This window comes from Mesoplodon mirus (assembly GCF_964341445.2).
Source record: "Mesoplodon mirus genome assembly, chromosome: 4".
NCBI classification, from domain to species: domain Eukaryota; kingdom Metazoa; phylum Chordata; class Mammalia; order Artiodactyla; family Ziphiidae; genus Mesoplodon; species Mesoplodon mirus.
This window is the reverse complement of record NC_138979.1, coordinates 69,585,900-69,609,701: the sequence shown is the minus strand read 5'-3', so window position 1 is coordinate 69,609,701 and position 23,802 is coordinate 69,585,900.

Below are 23,802 nucleotides of genomic sequence, written 5' to 3'. Positions count from 1 at the left end.
TCCATTGAAAGAGGAAATTGGTGGTTTCCTATAGAGCCAGCCCTTCGGGCAAGGCTATGGGTTCGGGTCCTGAGGGGCAGCTCCTGAGAACAGCAGCAGGGGCTGGGCCTCCTAAGACCAAAGGCATCTCCCCTTCACTCCATGTACACGCCTCCTTCATGAAGCACCTTCATAGGTGGGGGCAATGGGTCAGTTAACCTGGAGTTTTTTGTGGCTCATGGCTTCTTTCAAAGAGGAAATTGGTGGTTTCATATAAACCTAGCCCTTCTGTCAAGGCTATGGGTCCGGGTCCAGAGGGGTAGCTCCTGAGAACTGCAGCTGTGTCTCGGCCTCATAAGACTAAGGGCATCTCCTGCACTCCATTTTAATGCCTCATTGATGAGTCGCTTCCACAAGTGGGTGCAAGAGGGTCAGCTATTCTTGTGTCTGCTCTATTTCATAACTCCATTGAAAGAGGAAATTGGTGGTTTCCTATAGAGCCTGCCCTTTGGGCAAGGCTATGGTTCTGGGTCCAGAGGGGCAGCTCCTGAGAACAGCAGCAGGGGATGGGCCTTCTACGACCAAGGGCCTCTTTCCAGCACTCCATGTTCATGCCTTCTTCAACAAAAGCCTTCATAGGTGAGTTCAAGAGGGTCAGATAAACTGGAGCCTTGTGTGGCTCATGGCTTCATTCGAAGTGGAAGTTGGTGGATTGCTATACACCCAGCCTTTCCGGCAATGCTAGGGGTTTGGACCCAGAGGGGCAGCTCCTGAGAGCATCAGCATAGTCTGGGCCTCCTTAGACCAAGGGCATCTCTCCTACACTCCATTATCTCGCCTCCTTCATGAAGCGCCTTTGTAAGTGGGTGCAACAGGTACAGCTAAACTGGAGTCTTCACTGGCTCATGGCTTCATTGAAAGAGGAAATTGGTGGTTTCCTATACACCCAGACCTTCGTGCAAGCCTATGGGTCTGGGCCCAGAGGGGCAGTTACTGAGAACAGCTGCATGGTATTGGCCTCCTAACACCAAGGCCATCTGTCCTGCACTCCATGTTCACGCCTCATTGATGAGTCACTTCCACAGGTGGGTGCAAGTGGGTCAGCTATTCAGGAGTCTTCTGTCATTCCTAGCTTCATTGAAAGTGGATATTGGTGGTTTCCTATACAGCTCGTCCTTCGTGAAAGGCTCTGGATCTGGGTCGAGAGGGAAAGATCCTGAGAACAGCAGCAGGGTTTTGGTCGCTTAAGACCAGGGGCATATCTCCTACACTGCATGTTCATGCTTCTTTCATGAAATGCCACCATAGTTGGGTTCAAGGGTGTCTGGTAATCTGGAGTCTTGTGTGGTTCATGGCTTCATTCAAAGAGGAAATTGGTGGTTTCCTATACACACAGCCCTTTGGGCAAGGTTATGGATCTGTGTCCAGAGGGGCAGCTCCAGAGAACAGGAGCAGTGTCTGGGCCTCCTAAGACCAAAGGCATCTCCTGCCCTCCATTTTCACACCTCATTGATGAGTCGTTTCCACAGGTGGGTTCAAGATGTACAGTTATTCTGGAGAGTGCTGTATTTCACCACTCCACTGAAAGATGGATTGGGTGGTTTCCTATAGAGCCAGCCCTTCTGGCAAGGCTATGGGTCCAGGTCCAGAGGGGCAGCTCCTGAGAACAGCAGCAGGGGCTGGGCCTCTTAAGACCAGGGGCATCTCTCTTGCCCTCCATGTTCACGCCTTATTGATGAGTCGCTTCCACAGGTTGGAGAAAGTGTGTCATCTCTTCTGGAGTCTGCTATGTTTCATAACATCATTGAAAGAGGAAATTGGTGGTTTCCTATACAGCCAGCCCTTCGGGCTGGACTATGGGTCTGGGTTTAGAGGGGCAGCTCCGGCAAACTGCAGCAAGAGATGGGCCTCATAAGTCCAAGGGCTTCTCTCCTGCACTCCATGTTCATGCCTCTTTCGTGAAATGCCTCCATAGGTAGGTTCAAGAGGGTCAGATAAACTAGAGTCTTGTGTGGCTCATGGCTTCATTGAAGGAGGAAATTACTGGTTTCCTATACACCCAGGCCTTAGGGAAAGGATACGGTTCTGGGACCAGCGGGGCAGCTCCTGAGAAGATCAGCATGGTCTGGGCCTCCTAAGAACAAGGGCATCTGTCCTGCACTCCATGTTCAAGCCTCATAGATGAGTCACATCCACAGGTGGGTGCAAGAGGGACAGCTCTTCTGGAGTCTGCTCTATTTCATAACTCCATTGAAAGAGGAATTTGGTGGTTTCCTATAGAGCCAGCCCTTTGGGCAAGGCTATGGATCTGGGCCCAGAGGGGCAGTTACTGAGAACAGCAGCATGGTATTGGCCTCCTAAGACGAAGGGCATGTGTCCTGCACTCTATGTTCATGCCTCATTGAGGAGTCGCTTCCACAAGTGGCTGCAAGAGGGTCAGCTATTCTGGAGTCTGCTCTATTTCACAACTCCATTGAAAGAGGAATTTGGTGGTTTCCTATAGAGCCAGCACTTCGGGCAAGTCTATTGGTCCAAGTCCAGAGAGGCAGCTCCTGAGAACAACAGCAGGGGCTTGGCCTCCTAAGACCAAGAGCATCTCTACTGCACTCCATTTTCTCGCCTCCTTCATGAAGTGCCTTCGTTGGTGGGTGCAAGAGGGACAGCTAAACTGGACGCTTCTCTGGCTCATGGCTTCATTGAAAGAGGAAATTGGTGGTTTCCTATACACCCAACCCTTCGGACAAGGCTATGGGTCTGGGCCCAGAGGGGCAGTTACTGAGAACAGCAGCATGGTATTGGCCTCATCAGACCAAGGGCATGTGTCCTGCACTCCATGTTCACGCCTCAGTGATGAGTCGATTCCACAAGTGGGTGCAAGAGGGACAGCTATTCTGGAGTGCGCTGTATTTCAGAACTCCATTGAAAGAGGAATTGGGTGGTTTCCTATAGAGCCAGCCCTTTGGGCAAGTCTATGTGTCCGGGTCCAGAGGGGAAGCTCCTGAAAACAGCAGCAGGGGCTTGGCCTCCAAAGACCAAGGGCCTCTCCCTTGCACTCCATGTTCACACATCATTGATGAGTCGCTTCCACAGATGGGTGCAAGTTCGTCATTTATTCTGGAGTCTGCTATGATTCATAACTTCATTGAAAGAGGAAATAGTTGTTTTCCTATACAGCCAGCCCTTCAGGCAAGGCTATGGGTCTGGGTCCAGAGGGGCAGCTCCTGCAAACGGCAGCAGTTACTGGGACTCCTAAGACCAAGGGCATCTCCCCTGCACTCCATGTACACGCCTCCTTCATGAAGCACCTTCATAGTTGGGGGCAATGGGTCAGTTAAACTGGAGATTTTTGTGGCTCATGGCTTCTTTCAAAGAGGAAATTGGTGGTTTCATATGAACTAAGCCCTACTGGCAAGGCTATGGGTCTGAGTCCAGAGGGGTAGCTCCTGAGAACTGCAGCAGTGTCTGGGCCTCATAAGACCAAGGGCATCTCCTGCACTCCATTTATATGCCTCATTGAAGAGTCGCTTCCACAAGTGGGTGCAAGAGGTTCAGCTATTCTGGAGTCTGCTATATTTCATAACTCCATTGAAAGAGGAATTTGGTGGTTTCCTATAGAGCCAGCCCTTCGGGCACGGCTATGTGTCCGGGTCCAGAGGGGCAGCTCCTGAAAACAGCAGCAGGGGCTTGGCCTCCAAAGACCTAGGGCATCTCTCTTGCACTCCATGTTCACACATCATTGAAGAGTCACTTCCACAGATGGGTGCAAGTGAGTCATTTATTCTGGAGTCTGCTATGTTTCATAACTTCATTGAAAGAGGAAATAGTTGTTTTCTTATACAGCCAGCCCTTCAGGCAAGCCTATGGGTCTGGGTCCAAAGGGGCAGCTCCTGCAAACGGCAGAAGGGGCTGGGCCTCCTAAGACCAAGGGCATCTCCCCTGCACTCCATGTACACGCCTCCTTCATGAAGCACCTTCATAATTGAGGGCAATGTGTCAGTTAAACTGGACATTTTTGTGGCTCATGGCTTCTTTCAAAGAGGAAATTGGTGGTTTCCTATAAACTTAGCCCTACTAGCAAGGCTATGCGTCTGAGTCCAGAGGGGTAGCTCCTGAGAACTGCAGCAGTGTCTGAGCCTCATAAGACCAAGGGCGTCTCCTGCACTCCATTTATATGCCTCATTGAAGAGTCGCTTCCACAAGTGGGTGCAAGAGGTTCAGCTATTCTGGAGTCTGCTGTATTTCATAACTCCATTGAAAGAGAAATGGGTGGTTTCCTATAGAGCCTGTCCTTTGGGCAAGGCTATGGTTCTGGGTGCAGAGGGGCACCTCCTGAGAACAGCAGCAGGGGATGGGCCTCCTAAGACCAAGGGCATCGCTCTGGCAATCCATGTTCATGCCTCCTTCAAAAAATGCCTTCATAGATGAGCTCAACAGAGTCAGATAAACTGGAGCCTTGTGTGGCTCATGGCTTTATTGAAGGAGGAAATTACTGGTTTCCTATACACCCAGGCCTTAGGGAAAGGATACGGTTCTGGGGCCAGAGGGGCAGCTCCTGAGAACATCAGCATGGTCTGGGCCTCCTAAGAACAAGGGCATCTGTCCTGCACTCCATGTTCACGCTTCATTGATGAGTCACATTCACAGGTGGGTGCAAGAGGGACAGCTATTCTGGAGTCTGCTCTATTTCATAACTCCATTGAAAGAGGAATTTGGTGGTTTCCTATGGAGCCAGCCCTTCAGGCAAGGCTATGGGTTCAGGTCCTGAGGGGCAGCTCCTGAGAAAACGAGCAGGGGCTGGGCCTCCTAAGACCAAGGGCATCTCCCCTTCACTCCATGTACACGCCTCCTTCAGGAAGCACCTTCATAGGTGGGGGCAATGTGTCAGTTAAACTGTAGTTTTTTGTGGCTCATGGCTTCTTTCAAAGAGGAAATTGGTGGTTTCATATAAACCTAGCCCTTCTGGCAAGGCTATGGGTCCGGGTCCAGAGGGGTAGCTCCTGAGAACTGCAGCTTTGTCTGGGCCCAATAAGACTAAGGGCATCTCCTGCACTCCATTTTAATGCCTCATTGATGAGTCACTTCCATAAGTGGGTGCAAGAGGGTCAGCTATTCTTGTGTCTGCTCTATTTCATAACTCCATTGAAAGAGGAAATTGGTGGTTTCCTATAGAGCGTGCCCTTTGGGCAAGGCTATGGTTCTGGATCCAGAGGGGCAGCTCCTGAGAACACCAGTAGGGGATGAGCCTCCTAAGACCAAGGGCCTCTCTCCAGCACTCCATGTTCATGCCTTCTTCAACAAAAGCCTTCATAGGTGAGTTCAAGAGGGTCAGACAAACTGGAGCCTTGTGTGGCTCATGGCTTCATTCGAAGAGGAAATTGGTGGATTGCTATACATCCAGCCTTTCGGGCAATGCTAGGTGTCTGGACCCAGAGGGGCAGCTCCTGAGAACATCAGCATAGTCTGGGCCTCCTAAGACCAAGGGCATCTCTCCTACACTCCATTATCTCGCCTCCTTCATGAAGCGCCTTTGTAAAAGGGTGCAAGAGGTACAGCTAAACTGGAGACTTCACTGGCTCATGGCTTCATTGAAAGTGGAAATTGGTGGTTTACTATACACCCAGACCTTCGGGCAAGCCTATGGGTCTGGGCCCAGAGGGGCAGTTACTGAGAACAGCTGCATGGTATTGGCCTCCTAACACCAAGTCCATCTGTCCTGCACTCCATGTTCACGCCTCATTGATGAGTCGCTTCCACAGGTGGGTGCAAGTGGGTCAGCTATTCAGGAGTCTTCTGTCATTCCTAGCTTCATTGAAAGTGGATATTGGTGGTTTCCTATACAGCTAGTCCTTCGTGAAAGGCTATGGATCTGGGTCCAGAGGGAAAGATCCTGAGAACAGCAGCAGGGTTTGGGTCACTTAAGACCAGGGGCATATCTCCTACACTCCATGTTCATGCATCTTTCATGAAATGCCACCATAGTTGGGTTCAAGAGGGTCTGGTAATCTGGAGTCTTGTGTGGTTCATGGCTTCATTCAAAGAGGAAATTGGTGGTTTCCTATACACACAGCCCTTTGGGCAAGGTTATGGATCTGTGTCCAGAGGGGCAGCTCCAGAGAACAGGAGCAGTGTCTGGGCCCCCTAAGACCAAAGGCATCTCCTGCACTCCATTTTCACACCTCATTGATGAGTCGTTTCCACAGGTGGGTTCAAGAGGTACAGTTATTCTGGAGACTGCTGTATTTCACCACTCCATTGAAAGATGGATTGGGTGGTTTCCTATAGAGCCAGCCCTTCCGGAAAGGCTATGGGTCCAGATCCAAAGGGGCAGCTTCTGAGAAGAGCACCAGGCACTGGGTCTCCTAAGACCAGGGGCATGTCTCTTGCACTCCATGTTCACACCTTATTGATGAGTCGCTTCCACAGGTTGGAGCAAGTGTGTCATCTCTTCTGGAGTCTGCTATGTTTCATAACATCATTGAAAGAGGAAATTTGTGGTTTCCTATACAGCCAGCACTTCGGGCAATACTATGGGTCTGGGTTCAGAGGGGCAGCTCCTGCAACCTGCAGCAAAGGATGGGCCTCAGAAGACCAAGGGCTTCTCTCCTGCACTCCATGTTCATGCCACTTTCATGAAATGCCTCCATAGGTACGTTCAAGAGGGTCAGATAAACTAGAGTCTTGTGTGGCTCATGGCTTCATTGAAGGAGGAAATTACTGGTTTCCTATACACCCAGGCCTTAGGGAAAGGATACAGTTATGGGACAAGTGGTGCAGCTCCTGAGAACATCAGCATGCTCTGGGCCTCCTAAGGACAAGGGCATCTGTCCTGCACTCCATGTTCACGCCTCATAGATGAGTCACATCCACAGGTGGGTGCAAGAGGCACAGCTATTCTGGAGTCTGCTCTATTTCATAACTCCATTGAAAGAGGAAATTGGTGGTTTCTTATACAGCCAGCCCTAGGGAAAGACTATGGGACTGGACCCAGAGGGGCAGATCCTGAGAACATCAGAATGGTCTGGGCCTGTAAGACCAAGAGCATTTCTCCTGCACTGCATTTTCTCGCCTCCTTCATGAAGCGCCTTCATAGGTGGGTAAAAGAAGGTCAGCTAAACTGGACACTTCACTGGCTCATGGCTTCATTGAAAGAGGAAATTGGTGGTTTCCTATACACCCAGCCATTTGGGCAAGGCTATGGGTCTGGGCCCAGAGGGGCAGTTATTGAGAACAGCAGCATGGTATTGGCCTCCTAAGGACAAGGGCATCTGTCCTGCACTCCATGTTCATGCCACATAGATGAGTCACATCCACAGGTGGGTGCAAGAGGGACAGCTATTCTGGAGTCTGCTGTATTTCATAACTCCATTGAAAGAGGAATTTGGTGGTTTCCTATAGATCCAGCCCTTCGGGCAAGGCTATGGGTCTGGGTCCAGAGGGGCTGTTCTTGAGAACAGCAGCAGGGGATGGGCCTCCTAAGACCAAGGGCATCTCTCCTGCACTCTGTTTTCTCGCCTCCTTCATGAAGCGCCTTCGTAAGAGGGTGCAAGAGGGTCAGCTAGCTGGAGTCTTCACTGGCTCAAGGCTTCATTGAAAGAGGAAATTGGTGGTTTCCTATACACCCAACCCTTCGGGCAAGGCTATGGGTCTGGGCCCAGAGGGGCAGTTACTGAGAACAGCAGCATGGTATTGGCCTCATCAGACCAAGGGCATGTGTCCTGCACTCCATGTTCATGCCTCATTGATGAGTCTCATCCACAGGTAGGTGCAAGAGGGACAACTATTCTGGAGTCTGCTCTATTTCATAACTCCATTGAAAGAGTAAATTGGTGTTTTCCTATAGAACCTGCCGTTTGGGCAAGGCTATGATTCTGGGTCCCGATGGGCAGCTTCTGAGAACAGCAGCAGGGGATGTGCCTCCTCAGACCAAGGGCATCTCTCCAGCACTCCATGTTCACGCCTCCTTCAACAAATGCCTTCATAGTTGAGTTCAAAATGGTCAGATAAACTGGAGCCTTGTGTGGCTCATGGCTTCATTCGAAGAGGAAATTGGTGGATTCCTATACACCCAGCCCTTCGTGCAGTGCTAGGGGTCTGGACCCAGAGGGGCAGCTCCTGAGAACATCAGCATGGTCTGGACCTCCTAAGACAAAGAGCATCTCTCCTGCACTCCATTTTCTCACCTCATTCATGAAGCGCCTTCATAGGTGGGTGCAAGAGGGTCAGCTAAACTGGACTCTTCACTGGCTCATGGCTTCATTGAAAGAGGAAATTGGTGGTTTCCTATACACCCAGCCCTTCGGGCAAGCCTAGGCGTCTGGGCCCAAAGGGGCAGTTACTGAGAACAGCAGCATGGTATTGGCCTCCTAAGACCAAAGCCATCAGTCCTGCACTCCATGTTCACGCCTCATTGATGAGTCACTTCCACAGGTGGGTGCAAGTGGGTCAGCTATTCAGGAGTGTTCTGTCATTAATAGCTTCCTTGAAAATGGAAATTGGTGGTTTCCTACACAGCGAACCCTTCGTGAGAGGCTATGGCTCTGGGTTCTGAGGGGCAGCTCCTGCAAACTGCAGCAAGGGATGGGCCTCAGAAGACAAAGGGCTTCTTCCTGCACTCCATGTTCATGCCTCTTTCATGAAATGCCACCATAGGTGGGTTAAAGAAGGTCAGGTAAACTGCAGTCTTGTGTGGCTCACGGCTTCATTCAAAGAGGAAATTGGTGGTTTCCTATACACACAGCCCTTTGGGCAAGGTTATGGATCTGTGTCCAGAGGGGCAGCTCCTGAGAACATCTGCATGCTCTGGGCCTCCTAAGGGCAAGGGCATCTGTCCTGCACTCCATTTTCACGCCTCATAGATGAGTCACATCCACAGGTGGGTGCAAGAGGGACAGCTATTCTGGAGTCTGCTCTATTTCATAACTCCTTTCAAAGATGAATTGGGTGGTTTCCTATACAGCCAGCCCTTCGGGCAAGACTATGGGTCTGGGTCCAGAGGGGCAGTTCCTGAGAATAGCAGCAGGGGATGTGCCTCCTAAGAGCAAGGGCATCTCTCCTGCACTCCATTTTCTCACCTCCTTCATGAAGCGCCTTCGTAAGAGGGTGCAAGAGTTTCAGCTAGCTGGAGTCTTCACTGGCTCAAGGCTTCATTGAAAGAGGACATTGGTGGTTTCATATACACCCAAACCTTCGGACAAGGCTATGGGTCTGGGCCCAGAGGGGCAGTTACTGAGAACAGCAGCATGGTATTGGCCTCATCAGACCAAGGGCATGTGTCCTGCACTCCATGTTCACGCCTCATTGATGAGTCGCTTCCACAAGTGGGTGCAAGAGGGACAGCTATTCTGGAGTGCGCTCTATTTCACAACTCCATTGAAAGAGGAATTGGGAGGTTTCTTATAGAGCCAGCCCTTCGGGCAAGGCTATGTGTCCGGGTCCAGAGGGGCAGCTCCTGAGAACAGCAGCAGGGTCTTGGCCTCCAAAGACCAAGGGCATCTCTCTTGCACTCCATGTTCACACCTCATTGATGAGTCGCTTCCACAGGTGGGTGCAAGTGCATCATTTCTTCTGGATTCTGCTATGTTTCATAACTTCATTGAAAGAGGAAATAGTTGTTTTCCTATACAGCAGCCCTTCGGGCAAGGCTATGGGTCTGGGTCCAGAGGGACAGCTCCTGCAAACTGCAGAAGGGCCTGGGATTCCTAAGACCAAGGGCATCTCCCCTGCATTCCATGTACTCGCCTCCTTCATGAAGCACCTTCATAGTTGGGGGCAATGGGTCAGTAAAACTGGAGACTTTTGTGGCTCATGGCTTCTTTCAAAGAGGAAATTGGTGGTTTCCTATAAACTTAGCCCTACTGGCAAGGCTATGGGTCTGAGTCCAGAGGGGTAGCTCCTGAGAACAGCAGCAGTGTCTGGGCCTCATAAGACCAAGGGCATCTCCTGCACTCCATTTATATGCCTCATTGAAGAGTCGCTTGTACAAGTGGGTGCAAGAGGGTCAGCTTTTCTGGTGTATGCTATATTTCATAACTCCATTGAAAGAGGAAATTGGTGGTTTCCTATAGAGCCTGCCCTTTTGGAAAGGCTATGGTTCTGGGTCCAGAGAGGCAGCTCCTGAGAACAGCATCAGGGGATGGGCCTCCTAAGACCAAGGGCATTGCTCCGGCACTCCATGTTCATGCCTCCTTCAAAAAATGCCTTCATAGGTGAGTTCAACAGTGTCAGATAAACTGGAGCCTTGTGTGGCTCATGGCTTCATTCGAAGAGGAAATTGGTGGATTGCTATACATCCAGCCTTTCGGGCAATGCTAGTGGTCTGGACCCAGATGGGCAGCTCCTGATAACATCATCATAGTCTGGGCCTCCTAAGACCAAGGGCATCTCTCCTGCACTCCATTTTCTCGCCTGCTTCGTGAAGCGCCTTCGTAGGTAGGTGCAAGTGTTTCAGCTAAATTGGAGTCTTCACTGGCTCATGGCTTCATTGAAAGTGGAAATTAGTAGATTCCTATACACCCAGCCTTTCGGGCAAGCCTACGGGTCTGGGCCCAGAGGGGCAGTTACTGAGAACAGCAGCATGGTATTGGCCCCCTAAGACCAAGGCCCTCTGTCCTGCACTCCATGTTCACACCTCATTGATGAGTCGCTTCCACAGGTGGGTGCAAGTGGGTCAGCTATTCAAGAGTCTTCTGTCATTCATAGCTTCATTGAAAGTGGAAATTGGTGGTTTCCTATACAGCGAGTCCTTCGTGACAGGATATGGATCTGGGTCCAGAGGGAAAGATCCTGAGAACAGCAGCAGGGTATGGGTCTCTTAAGACCAAGGGCCTATCCCCTACACTCCATGTTAATGCTTCTTTCATGAAATGCCACCATAGGTGGAATCAAGAGCGTCAGGTAAACTGGAGTCTTCTGTGCCTCATGGCTTCATTCAAATAGGAAATTGGTGGTTTCTTATACACACAGCCCTTTGGGCAAGGTTATGGATCTGTGTCCAGAGGGGCAGCTCCAGAGTACAGGAGCAGTGTCTGGGCCTCCTAAGACCAAAGGCATCTCTTGCACTCCATATTCACACCACATTGATGAGTCGTTTCCACAGGTGGGTGCAAGAGGGAGAGCTATTCTGGAGACTGCTGTATTTCACAACTCCATTGAAAGATGAATTGGGTTGTTTCCTATAGAGCCAGCCCTTTGGGCAAGGCTATGGGTCTGGGTCCAGAGGGTCAGCTCCTTAGAAAAGCAGCAGCGGCTGGGCGTCCTAAGACCAAGGGCATCTCTCCTGAACTCCATGTTCACGCCTCCTTCATGAAGCACCTTCATAGGTGGGGGCAATGGGTCACTTAAAATGCAGATTTGCGGCTCATGGCTTCTTTCAAAGAGGAAATTGGTGTGTCCTATACAACCCGCCCTTCGGGCAAGGCTATGGGTCCAGGTGGAGAGGGGCAGCTCCTGAGAGCAGCAGCAGGTGTTGGGCCTCCTCAGACCAAGGACATCACTCTGGCACTCCTTGTTCCCGCCTCCTTCAACAAAAGCCTTCATAGGTGAGTTCAAGAGGGTCAGATAAATTGGAGCCTTGTATGGCTCATAGCTTCATTCGAAGAGGAAATTGGTGGATTCCTGTACACCCAGCCTTTCGGGCAATGCTATGGTTCTGGACTCAGAGCGGCAGCCTCTGAGAACATCAGTATGTTCTGGGCCTTCTAAGACCAAGAGCATCTCTCCTTCACTCCATTTTCTCGCCTCCTTCATGAAGCGCCTTCATAGGTGGGTGCAAGAGGGTCAGCTAAACTGGAGTGTTCACTGGCTCATGGCTTCATTGAAAGAGGAAATTGGTGGTTTCCTATACACCCAGCCCTTCGGGCAAGGCTACGGGTCTGGGCCCAGAGGGGCAGTTTCTGAGAACAGCAGCATGGTATTTGTCTCCTAAGACCAAGGCCATCTGTCCTGCACCACATGTTCACGCCTCATTGATGAGTCGCTTTCACAGGTGGGTGCAAGTGGGACAGCTATTTTGGAGTCTTCTGTCATTCATAGCTTCATGGAAAGGGGAAATTGGTGGTTTCCTATACAGCCAGACCTTCGGGCAAGGCTATGGATCTGGGTCCAGAGGGTCAGCTCCTGAGAACAGCAGCAGGGTATGAGTCTCTTAAGGCCAAGGGCATATCCCCTTCACTCCATGTTCATGCTTCTTTCATGAAATACCACCATGGGTGGGTTAAAGAGGGTCAGATAAACTGGAGTCTTGCGTGGCTCATGGCTTCATTCCAAGAGGAAATTGGTAGTTTCCTATACACCAAGCCCTTCGTGCAAAGCTATGGGTCTGGGTCCAGAGGGGCAGCTCCAGAGAACACGATCAGGGTCTGGGCCTCCTAAGACAAAAGGCATCTCCTGCACTCCATTTTCACGCCTCATTGATGAGTCCTTTCCACAGGTGGGTGCAAGAGGGACAGCTATTCTGGAGTCGGCTCTATTTCATAACTCCATTGAAAGAGGAATTTGGTGGTTTCCTATAGAGGCTGCCCTTCGGGCAAGGCTATGGGTCTGGGTCCAGAGGGTCAGCTCCTGAGAACAGCAGCAGGGACTGGGCGACCTAAGAACAAGGGCATCTCTCCTGAACACTAGGTTCACGCATCTTTCATGAAGCACTTTCATAGGTGGGGGCAATGGGTCAGTTAAACTGGAGTTTTTTGTGGCTCATCGTTTCTTTCAAAGAGGAAATTGGTGGTGTCTTATACAGCCAGCCCTTCGGGCAAGGCTATGGGCCTAGGTCCAGAGGGGCCGCTCCTGAGAACAGCAGCAGGTGCTGGGTCTCCTAAGACCAAGGGCATCTCTCTTGCACTCCATGTTCACACATCATTGATGAGTCGCTTCCACAGGTGGGTGCAAGTGCGGCATCTATTCTGGAGTCTGCTATGTTTCATAACTTCTTTGAAAGAGGAAATTGGTGGTTTCCTATACAGCCAGCCCTTCGGGAAAGACAATGGGTCTGGGTAGAGAGGGGCAACTCCTGTGAACAGCAGCAGGTGAACGGCCTCATAAGACCAAGGGCTTGTCTCCTGCACTCCATGTTCATGCCTCTTTCATGAAATGCCTCCATAGGTAGGTTCAAGAGGGTCAGATAAACTGGAGTCTTGTGTGGCTCATGGTTTCATTGAAGGAGGAAATTACTGGTTTCCTATACACCCAGGCCTTAGGGAAAGGATACGGTTCTGGTACCAGAGGGGCAGCTCCTGAGAACATCAGCATGTTCTGGGCCTCCTAAGAACAAGGGCATCTGTTCTGCACTCCATTTTCACGCCTCATTATGGATTCACATTCACAGGTGGGTGCGAGAGGGGGAGCTACTCTGGAGTCTGCTCTATTTCATAACTCCATTGAAAGAGGAATTTGGTGGTTTCCTATAGAGCCAGCCCTTCGGGCAAGGCTATGGGTCTGGGTCCAGAGGGGCAGCTCCTGAGAACAGCAGCAGGGCCTGGGCCTCCTAAGACCAAGGGCATCTCCCCTTCACTCCATGTATACGCCTCCTTCATGAATCACCTTCATAGTTGGGGGCAATGGGTCAGTTAAACTGGAGTTTTTTGTGGCTCATGGCTTCTTTTAAAGAGGAAATTGGTGGTTTCGTATAATCCTAGCCCTACTGGCAAGGCTATGGGTCTGGGTCCAGAGGGGTAGCTCCTGAGAGCTGCAGCAGTGTCTGGGCCTCATAAAACCAAGGGCATCTCCTGCACTCCATTTTAATGCCTGTTTGATGAGTCGCTTCCACAAGTGGGTGCAAGAGGGTCAGCTATTCTTGTGTCTGCTCTATTTCATAACTCCATTGAAAGAGGAAATTGGTGGTTTCCTATAGAGGCTGCCTTTTCGGCAAGCCTATGGTTCTGGGTCCAGAGGGGCAGCTCCTGAAAACAGCAGCAGGGGATGGGCCTCCTAAGACCAAGGGCATCTCTCCAGCACTCCATGTTCATGCCTCCTTCAACAAAAGCCTTCTTAGGTGAGTTCATGAGGTTCAGAAAAAGTGGAGCCTTGTGTGGCTCATGGCTTCATTGGAAGAGGAAATTGGTGGATTGCTAAAGACCCAGACTTTCGGGCAATGCTAGGGTTCTGGACCCAGAGGGTCAGCTCCTGAGAACATTAGCATGGTCTGGGCCTCCTAAGACCAAGGGCATCTCTCCTACACTCCATTTTCTCGCCTCCTTCATGAAGCCCCTCCATAGGTGCGTGTAAGATGGTCAGCTAAACTAGAGTTGTCACTGGCTCATGGCTTCATTGAAAGAGGAAATTGGTGGTCTCCCATACACCCAGATCTTCAGGCAAGGCTATGGGCCTAGGTCAAGAGGGGCAGCTCCTGAGAACAGCAGCAGGGGCTGGGCCCCCTAAGGCCAAGGGCATCTCTCTTGCACTCCATGTTCACACATCATTGATGACTCGCTTCCACAGGTGGGTGCAAGAGCCTTCTGTATTCTGTAGTCTGCTATGTTTCATTACTTCATTGAAAGAGGAAATTGGTGGTTTCCTATACAGCCAGCACTTCGAGCAAGACTAGGGGTCTGGGTTCAGAGGGGCAGCTCCTGCAAACGGCAGCAAGGGATGGGCCTCATAAGACCAAGGTCTTCTCTCCTTCACTCCATGTTCATGCCACTTTCATGAAATGCCTCCATAGGTAGGTTCAAGAGGGTCAGATAAACTGGAGTCTTGTGTGGCTCAAGGCTTCATTGAAGGAGGAAATTACTGGTTTCCTATACACCCAGTCCTTAGGGAAAGGATACGGTTCTGGGACCAGCGGGTCAGCTCCTGAGAACATCAGCATGGTCTGGGCCTGCTAAGAACAAGGGCATCTGTCCTGCACTCCATGTTCACGCCTCATAGATGAGTCACATCCACAGGTGGGTGCAAGAGGCACAGCTATTCTGGAGTCTGCTCTATTTCATAACTACATTGAAAGAGGAAATTGGTGGTTTCTTATACAGCCAGCCCTCGGGAAAGACGATGGGTCTGGACCCAGAGGGGCAGCTCCTGAGAACATCAGAATGGTCTGGGCCTGTAAGACAAAGAGCATCTCTCCTGCACTCCATTTTCTCGCCTCCTTCATGAAGAGCCTTCGTAGGTGGGTGCAAGAAGGTCAGATAAACTGGACTCTTCACTGGCTCATGGCTTCATTGAAAGAGGAAATTGGTGGTTTCCTAAACACCTAGCCATTTGGGCAAGGCTATGGGTCTGGGCCCAGAGGGGCAGTTACTGAGAACAGAAGCATGGTATTGGCCTCCTAAGACCAAGGTCATCTGTCCTGCACTCCATGTTCACGCCTCATTGATGAGTCACTTTCCCAGGTGTGTGCAGGTGAGTCCACTATTCTGGAGTCTTCTGTCATTCATAGCTTCATTGAGAGTGGAAATTGGTGGTTTCCTATACAGCCAGTCCTCCAGGCAGGGCTATGGGTCTTGGTCCAGAGGGGCAGCTCCTGAGAACAGCAGCAAGGTATGGGTCTCTTAACACCAAGGGCATATCTCCTGCACTCCATATTCATGCTTCTTTCATGCAATGCCACCACAGGTGTATTGAAGAATGTCAGATAAACTGGAGTCTTGTGTGGCTCATGGCTTCATTCAAAGAGGAAATTGGTGGTTTCCTATACACCTAGCCCTTCGTGCAAGGCTATGGATCTGGGTCCAGAGGGCCATCCCCTGAGATCAGGAGCAGTGTCTTGGCCTCCTTAGACAAAAGGCATCTCCTGCACTCCATTTTCATGCCTCATTGTTGAGTCGCTTCCACAATTGGGTGCAAGAGGGACAGCTCTTCTGGAGTCTGCTGTGTTTTATAACTCCATTGAAAGAGGAAATTGGTGATTTCCTATAGAGACAGTCCTTCGTTCAAGGCTATGGGTCTGTGTCCAGAGCGTTAGCTCCTGAGAACAGCAGCAAGGGCTGGGCCTCCTAAGACCAAGGGCATCTCTCCTGAACTCCATGTTCACGACTCCTTCATGAAGCACCTTCACAGGTGGTGGCAATGGGTCAGTTAAACTGGAGTTTTTTGTGGCTCATGGCTTCTTTCAAAGAGGAAATTGGTGGTGTCCTATACAGCCAGCCCTTCGGGCAAGGCTATGGGTCTAGGTTCAGAGGGGCAGCTACTGAGAACATCAGCATGGTCTGGGCCTCCTAAGAACAAGGGCATCTGTCCTGCACTCCATGTTCACGCCTCATTGATGAGTCACATTCACAGGTGGCTGCAACAGGGACAGCTATTCTGGAGTCTGCTCTATTTCATAACTCCATTGAAAGAGGAATTTGGTTTCCTATAGAGCCAGCCCTTCAGGCAAGGCTATGTGTTCGGGTCCTGAGGGGCACCTCCTGAGAACACGAGCAGGGGCTGGGCCTCCTAAGTCCAAGGGCATCTCCCCTTCCCTCCATGTACACACCTCCTTCATGAAGCACCTTCATAGGTGGGGGCATTGTGTCAGTTAAACTGTAGTTTTTTGTGGCTCATGGCTTCTTTCAAAGAGGAAATTTGTGGTTTCATATAAACCTTGCCCTTCTGTCAAGGCTATGGGTCCGGGTCCAGAGGGGTAGCTCCTGAGAACTGCAGTTTGTCTGGGCCCAATAAGTCTAAGGGCATCTCCTGCACTCCATTTTAATGCCTCATTGATGAGTCGCTTCCACAAGTGGGTGCAAGAGGGTCAGCTATTCTTGTGTCTGCTCTATTTCATAACTCCATTGAAAGAGGAAATTGGTGGTTTCCTATAGAGCCTGCCCTTTGGGCAAGGCTATGGTTCTGGGTCCAGAGGGGCAGCTCGTGAGAACACCAGTAGGGGATGAGCCTCCTAAGACCAAGGGCCTCTCTCCAGCACTCCATGTTCATGCCTTCTTCAACAAAAGCCTTCATAGGTGAGTTCAAGAGGGTCAGATAAACTGGAGCCTTGTGTGGCTCATGGCTTCATTCGAAGAGGAAATTGGTGGATTCCTATACACCCAGCCTTTCGGGCAATGCTAGGGGTCTGGACCCAGAGGGGCAGCTCCTGAGAACATCAGCATAGTCTGGGCCTCCTAAGACCAAGGGCATCTCTCCTACACTCCATTATCTCGCCTCCTTCATGAAGCGCCGTTTTAAGTGGGTGCAAGAGGTTCAGTTAAACTGGAGTCTTCACTGGCTCATGGCTTCATTGAAAGAAGAAATTGGTGGTTTCCTATACACAAAGACCTTCGGGCAAGCCTATGGGTCTGGGCCCAGAGGGGCAGTTACTGAGAACTGCTGCATGGTATTGGCCTCCTAACACCAAGTCCATCTGTCCTGCACTCCATGTTCACGCCTCATTGATGAGTTGCTTCCACAGGTGGGTGCAAGTGGGTCAGCTATTCAGGAGTCTTCTGTCATTCCTAGCTTCATTGAAAGTGGAAATTGGTGGTTTCCTATACAGCTAGTCCTTCGTGAAAGGCTATGGATCTGGGTCCAGAGGGAAAGATCCTGAGAACAGCAGCAGGGTTTGGGTCACTTAAGACCAGGGGCATATCTCCTACACTCCATGTTCATGCTTCTTTCATGAAATGCCACCATAGTTGCGTTCAAGAGGGTCTGGTAATCTGGAGTCTTTTGTGGTTCATTGATTCATTCAAAGAGGAAATTGGTGGTTTCCTATACACACAGCCCTTTGGGCAAGGTTATGGATCTGTGTCCAGAGGGGCAGCTCCAGAGAACAGGAGCAGTGTCTGGGCCTCCTAAGACCAAAGGCATCTCCTGCACTCCATTTTCACACCTCATTGATGAGTCGTTTCCACAGGTGGGTTCAAGATGTACAGTTATTCTGGAGACTGCTGTATTTCACCACTCCATTGAAAGATGGATTGGGTGGTTTCCTATAGAGCTAGAACTTCCGGCAAGGCTATGGGTCCAGGTGCAGTGGGGCAGCTCCTGAGAAGAGCACCAGGCGGTGGGCCTCCTAAGACCAGGGGCATCTTTCTTGCCCTCCATGTTCACAGATTATTGATGAGTCGCTTCCACAGGTTGGAGCAAGTGTGTCATCTCTTCTGGAGTCTGCTATGTTTCATAACATCATTGAAAGAGGAAATTTGTGGTTTCCTATACAGCCAGCCCTTCGGGCAAGACTATGGGTCTGGGTTCAGAGGGGCAGCTCCTGCAAACTGCAGCAAGGGATGGGCCTCAGAAGACCGAGGTCTTCTCTCCTGCACTCCATGTTCATGCCTCTTTCATGAAATGCCTCCATAGGTACGTTCAAGAGGGTCAGATAAACTGGAGTCTTGTGTGCCTCATGGCTTCATTGAAGGAGGAAATTACTGGGTTCCTATACACCCAGGCCTTAGGGAAAGGATACGGTTATGGGACCAGCGGTGCAGCTCCTGAGAACATCAGCATGCTCTGGGCCTCCTAAGGACAAGGGCATCTGTCCTGCACTCCATGTTCACGCCTCATAGATGAGTCACATCCACAGCTGGGTGCAAGAGGGACAGCTATTCTGGAGTCTGCTCTATTGCATAACTCCATTGAAAGAGGAATTTGGTGGTTTCCTATAGATCCAGCCCTTCGGGCAAGGCTATGGTTCTGGGTCCAGAGGGGCGGTTCCTGAGAACAGCAGCAGGGCATGGGCCTCCTAAGACCAAGGGCATCTCTCCTGCACTCCATTTTCTCGCCTCCTTCATGAAGTGCCTTCGTAAGAGGGTGCAAGAGGGTCAGCTAGCTGGAGTCTTCACTGGCTCAAGGTTTCATTGAAAGAGGAAATTAGTGGTTTCCTATACACCCAACCCTTCGGGCAAGGCTATGGGTCTGGGGCCAGAGGGGCAGTTACTGAGAACAGCAGCATGGTATTGGCCTCATTAGACCAAGGGCATGTGTCCTGCACTCCATGTTCACGCCTCATTGATGAGTCTCATCCACAGGTGGGTGCAAGGGGGACACCTATTCTGGAGTCTGCTCTATTTCATAACTCCATTGAAAGAGGAAATTGGTGTTTTCCTATAGAGCCTGCCGTTTGGGCAAGGCTATGATTCTGGGTCCCGATGGGCAGCTTCTGAGAACAGCAGCAGGGGATGTGCCTCCTCAGACCAAGGGCATCTCTCCAGCACTCCATGTTCACGCCTCCTTCAACAAATGCCTTCATAGTTGAGTTCAAAATGGTCAGATAAACTGGAGCCTTGTGTGGCTCATGGCTTCATTCGAAGAGGAAATTGGTGGATTCCTATACACTCAGCCCTTCGTGCAATGCTAGGGGTCTGGAACCAGAGGGGCAGCTCCTGAGAACATCAGCATTGTCTGGGCCTCCTAAGACCAAGAGCATCTCTCCTGCACTCCATTTTCTCGCCTCATTAATGAAGCGCCTTCATAGGTGGGTGCAAGAGGGTCAGCTAAACTGGACTCTTGACTGGCTCATGGCTTCATTGAAAGAGGAAATTGGTGGTTTCCTATACATCCAGCCTTTCGGGCAAGCCTAGGCGTCTGGGCCCAAAGGGGCAGTTACTGAGAACAGCAGCATGGTATTGGCCTCCTAAGACCAAAGCCATCTGTCCTGCACTCCATTTTCACGCCTAATTGATGAGTTGCTTCCACAGGTGCGTGCAAGTGGGTCAGCTATTCAGGTGTCTTCTGTCATTCATAGCTTCCTTGAAAGTGGAAATTGGTGGTTTCCTATACAGCGAGTCCTTTGTGAAAGGCTATGGATCAGGGTCTAGAGGGAATGATCCTGAGAACAGCAGCAGTGTATGGGTCTCTTAAGACCAAGGGCCTATCTCCTCCACTCCATGTTCTTGCTTCTTTCATGAAATGCCACAATACGTGGGTTCAGGAAGGTCAGGTAAACTAGAGTCTTGTGTGGCTCACGGCTTCATTCAAATAGGAAATTGGTGGTTTCCTATACAAACAGCCTTTTGGGCAAGGTTATGGATCTGTGTCCAGAGGGGAAGCTCCAGAGAACAGGAGCATTGTCCTGGCCTCCTAAGACCAAAGGCATCTCTTGCACTCCATTTTCACGCCTCAATGATGAGTCATTTCCACAAGTGGGTGCAAGAGGGACAGCTATTCTGGAGAATGCTGTATTTCACAACTCGATTGAAAGATGAATTGGGTGGTTTCCTATAGAGCCAGCCCTTTGGGCAAGGCTATGGGTCTGGTTCCAGAGGGTCAGCTCCTTAGAACAGCAGCAGGGGCTGGGCCTCCTAAGACCAGGGCATCTCTCCTGGACTCCATGTACACGCCTCCTTCATGAAGCACCTTCATAGGTGGGGGCAAAGGGTCAGTTAACCTGGAGTGTATTGTGGCTCATGGCTTCTTTCAAAGAGGAAATTAGTGGTTTCCTATGAACCTAGCCCTTCTGGCGAGTCTATGGCTCTGGGTCCAGATGGGCAGCTCCTGAGAACATCAGCATGGTCTCGGCCTCCTAAGACCAAGGGCATCTCCTGCACTCCATTTTCATGCCTCATTGTTGAGTCGCTTCCACAAGTGGGTGTGAGAGGTCAGCTATCATCGTGTCTGTTCTATTTCATATCTCTATTGACAGAGGAAATTGGTGGTTTCCTATAGAGCCTTCCCTTGGGAAAGGCTATGGTTCTGGGTCCAGAGGGCAGCTCCTGAGAACAGCAGCAGGGGATGGGCCTCCTACGACCAAGGGCATTGCTCCGGCACTCCATGTTCATGCCTCCTTCAACAAATGCCTTCATAGATGAGTTCAACAGGGTCAGATAAACTGGAGCCTTGTGTGGCTCATGGCTTCATTCGAAGAGGAAATTGGTGGATTGCTATACACCCCGCCTTTTGGGCAATGCTAGGGTTCTGGACCCAGAGGGGCAGCTCCTGAGAATATCATCATAGTCTGGGCCTCCTAAGACCAAGGGCATCTGTCCTGCACTCCATTTTCTCACCTCCTTCATGAAGCGCCTTCGTAGGTAGGTGCAAGAGTTTCAGCTAAACTGCAGTCTTCACTGGCTCATGGCTTCATTGAAAGAGGAAATTGGTAGTTTCCTATACACCCAGCCCTTCGGGCAAGCCTACGGGTCTTGGCCCAGAGGGGCAGTTACTGAGAACAGCAGCATGGTATTGGCCTCCTAACACCAAGGCCATCTGTCCTGCACTCCAGGTTCACACCTCATTGATGAGACGCTTCCACAGGTGGGTGCAAGTGGTTCAGCTATTCAAGAGTCTTCTGTCATTCTTAGCTTCATTGAAAGTGGAAATTGGTAGTTTCCTTTAAAGCGATTCCTTCGTGAAAGGCTATGGATCTGGTTCCAGAGGGAAAGATCCTGAGAACAGCAGTAGGGTATGGGTCTCTGAAGACCAAGGGCATATCTCCTTCACTCCTTGTTCACGCCTCATTGATGAGTCGCTTTCACAGGTGGGTGCAAGTGGGACAGCTATTTTGTAGTCTTCTGTCATTCATAGCTTCATGGAAAGGGGAAATTGGTGGTTTCCTATACAGCCAGTCCTTCGGGCAAGGCTATGGGTCTGGGTCCACAGGGGCAGCTCCTGAGAACAGCAGCAGGTTATGAGTCTCTTAAGGCCAAGGGCATATCTCCTGCACGCCATGTTCATGCTTCTTTCATGAAATACCACCATGGGTGGGTTCAAGAGGGTCAGATAAACTGGAGTCTTGCGTGGCTCATTGCTTCATTCAAAGAGGAAATTGGTGGTTTCCTATACACACAGCCCTTCGTGCAAAGCTATGGGTCTGGGTCCACGGGGGCAGCTCCAGAGAACACGATCAGTGTCTGGGCCTCCTAAGACCAAAGGCATATCCTGCACTCCATTTTCACGCCTCATTGATGAGTCGTTTCCACAGGTGGGTGCAAGAGGGACAGCTATTCTGGAGTCTGCTGTATTTCACAACTCCATTGAAAGAGGAATTTGGTGGTTTCGTTTAGAGCCAGCCATTCGGGCAAGGCTACGGGTCTGGGTCCAGAGGGTCAGCTCCTGAGAACAGCAGCAAGGGCTGGGCCTCCTAAGACCAAGGGCATCTCTCCTGAACACTATGTTCACGCATCCTTCATGAAGCACTTTCATAGGTGGGGGCAATGGGTCAGTTAAACTGGAGTTTTTTGTGGCTCATGGCTTCTTTCAAAGAGGAAATTGGTGGTGTCTTATACAGCCAGCCCTTCGGGCAAGGCTATGGGTCTAGGTCCAGAGGGGCAGCTCCTGAGAACAGCAGCAGGGGCTGGGCCTCCTAAGCCCAAGGGCATCTCTCTTGCACTCCATGTTCACACATCATTGATGAGTCTCTTCCACAGGTGGGTGCAAGTGCCTTATCTATTCTGGAGTCTGCTATGTTTCATAACTTCCTTGAAAAAGGAAATTGGTGGTTTCCTATACAGCCAGCCCTTCGGGAAAGACTATGGGTCTGGGTACAGCGGGGCAACTCCTGCGAACAGCAGCAGGTGATCGGCCTCATAAGACCAAGGGCTTGTCTCCTGCACTCCATGTTCATGCCTCTTTCATGAAATGCCTCCATCGGTAGGTTCAAGAGGGTCAGATAAACTGGAGTCTTGTGTGGCTCATGGCTTCATTGAAGGAGGAAATTACTGGTTTCCTATACACCAAGGCCTTATAGAAAGGATAGAGTTCTGGTACCAGAGGGGCAGCTCCTGAGAACATCAGCATGGTCTTGGCCTCCTAAGTACAAGAGCATCTGTCCTGCACTCCATGTTCACGCCTCATTGATGAGTCACATCCACAGGTGGGTGCAAGAGGGACAGCTATTCAGGAGTCTGCTCTATTTCATAACTCCATTGAAAGAGGAAATTGGTGGTTTCCTATAGAGTCAGCCCTTCGGGCAAGGCTATGGGTCCGGGTCCTAATGGGCAGCTCCTGAGAACAGCAGCAGGGGCTGGGCCTCCTAAGACCAAGGGCATCTCCCCTTCACTCCAGGTACACGCCTCCTTCATGAAGCACCTTCATAGTTGGGGGAAATGGATCAGTTAAACTGGGTTTTTTTGTGGTTCATGGCTTCTTTCAAAGAGGAAATTGGTGGTTTCATATAAACCTAGCCCTTCTGTCAAGGCTATGTGTCTGGGTCCAGAGGGGTAGCTCCTGAGAACTGCAGCTGTGTCTGGGCCTCATAAGACTAAGGGCATCTCCTGCACTCCATTTTAATGCCTCATTGATGAGTCGCTTCCACAAGTGGGTGCAAGAGGGTCAGCTATTCTTGTGTCTGCTTTATTTCATAACTCCACTGAAAGAGGAAATTGGTGGTTTCCTATAGAGCCTGCCCTTTGGGCAAGGCTATGGTTCTGGGTCCAGAGGGGCAGCTCCTGAGAACAGCAGCAGGGGATGGGCCTTCTACGACCAAGGGCATCTCTCCAGCACTCCATGTTCATGCCTTCTTCAACAAAAGCCTTCATAGGTGAGTTCAGGAGGGTCAGATAAACTGGAGCCTTGTGTGCTTCATGGCTTCATTCGAAGAGGAAATTGGTGGATTGCTATAGAAGCAGCCTTCGGGCAATGCTAGTGGTCTGGACCCAGACGGGCAGCTCCTGAGAACATCATCATAGTCTGGGCCTCCTAAGACCAAGGGCATCTCTCCTGCACTCCATTATCTCGCCTCCTTCATGAAGTGCCTTCGTAAGTGGGTGCAGGAGGGTCAGCTAAACTAGAGTCTCCACTGGCTCATGGCTTCATTGAAAGAGGAAATTGGTGGTTTCCTTTACACCCAGCCCTTCGGGCAAGCCTACGTGTCTGGGACCATAGGGGCAGTTACTGAGAACAGCAGCATGGTATTGGCCTCTTAACACCAAGGCCATCTGTCCTGCACTCCATGTTCACGCCTCATTGATGAGTTGCTTCCAAAGGTGGGTGCAAGTGGGTCAGCTCTTCAGGAGTCTTCTGTCATTCATAGCATCATTGAAA